Source organism: Oncorhynchus gorbuscha, unplaced genomic scaffold, assembly GCF_021184085.1.
Source record: "Oncorhynchus gorbuscha isolate QuinsamMale2020 ecotype Even-year unplaced genomic scaffold, OgorEven_v1.0 Un_scaffold_20978, whole genome shotgun sequence".
Classification (NCBI taxonomy): domain Eukaryota; kingdom Metazoa; phylum Chordata; class Actinopteri; order Salmoniformes; family Salmonidae; genus Oncorhynchus; species Oncorhynchus gorbuscha.
In genome coordinates, this window is record NW_025762201.1 from 1 (window position 1) to 1,508 (window position 1,508).

At 45.3% G+C, this 1,508-nt stretch overlaps 2 non-coding genes across 2 annotated transcripts; both read right to left on the reverse strand.

The window, feature by feature from the left end:
- Positions 1-820: 820 nt before the first annotated feature.
- Positions 821-893, reverse strand: trnaf-gaa. The gene has a single exon. It is a non-coding gene; the product is annotated as a tRNA-Phe (tRNA).
- An 82-nt stretch (positions 894-975) lies between these two features.
- Positions 976-1,049, reverse strand: trnai-aau. The gene has a single exon. It is a non-coding gene; the product is annotated as a tRNA-Ile (tRNA).
- Positions 1,050-1,508: the final 459 nt, after the last annotated feature.

Below are 1,508 nucleotides of genomic sequence, written 5' to 3' on the forward strand. Positions count from 1 at the left end.
CACCGAGCCTCTGCAAGTGCTGGCACGTCAACAAACAAGTCCACCAACAGCATAGCCTGACAAGACTGGACCCTCTTGGTTGCTTCTTGCGGAAATTCCAAACGGCTGGGGAATTAGCTCAAATGCTTTGCACGCGTGAGGTAGTGGGATCGATGCCCACATTCTCCAAAAGCACAATGTTATATGGATCCAAGAAAACTCCAGTTCACACTTCATGCAGCCTTGTCTTACGACAACCTACTGTCATGTAAACAATGACAAGAAACTCTCATGTAACACTGATGTCACAATGTCAGATGAAAAAGAAAGACATTACTTACTTTCAGAGAGCAGCGTATCACACACTCTAACCAACTGAGCTAACCGGCCGCTGGCTACAGAGCACAATTGTTGAGATGCACCGAGCCTCTGCAAGTGCTGGAGCGCAAACTAACAAGTCCACCAACAGCATAGCCTGACAAGACTGGACACTCTTGGTTGCTCCTTGTGGCAATTCCAAACAGCTGGGGAATTTGATCAATTGGTATTGTGTTTGCTTAGCATGCTATAGGTAGTGGGATCGATGCCCGCATTCCCCAAAAACACATTTTTTTGTGGATCCAAGAAAGCTGCAGTTCACACTTCATGCAGCCTTGTCTTACGACAACCTACTGTCATGTAGCAATGACAAGCAACTTTAATGTAACACTGATGTCAAAATGTCAGATGAAAAAGCAAGACATTACTTACTTTCAGAGGAGCAGCGTAGCACACACCATTGAGGCCCACAAACAAAGCTGTGGAAAGTTTCCTTGAAGCCAGAGCATAAAGAAAGAACAAATACTGCAACCCGGGATCGAACCAGAGACCTTTAGATCTTCAGTCTAACGCTCTCCCAACTGAGCTATTCCGGCAATTCACTCAACATAATTCTGTGGCACCCTTGACAATTCACATGCATGTGACTCATAATTTTGACACTCAAAATGTACATAATAGCCAGTATGGGGATCGAACCCATGACCTTGGCGTTATTAGCACCACACTCTAACCAACTGAGCTAACCGGCCATTTGCTATTTTGCTCAATTGTTGAAATGCACCGAGCCTCTGCAAGTGCTGGCACATCAACAAACAAGTCCACCAACAGCATAGCCTGACAAGACTGGACCCTCTTGGTTGCTTCTTGCGGAAATTCCAAACGGCTGGGAATTAGCTCAAATGCTTTTGCACCGCGTGAGGTAGTGGGATCGATGCCCACATTCTCAAAGCACAATGTTATATGGATCCAAGAAAACTCCAGTTCACACTTCATGCAGCCTTGTCTTACGACAACCTACTGTCATGTAAACAATGACAAGAAACTGTCATGTAACAATGACAAGAAACTCTCATGTAACACTGATGTCACAATGTCAGATGAAAAAGAAAGACATTACTTGCTTTCAGAAGGCAGCGTATCACACCTCTAACCAACTGGCTAACCGGCCGCTGGCTACAGGCACAATTTGTTGAGATGCACCGAGCCTC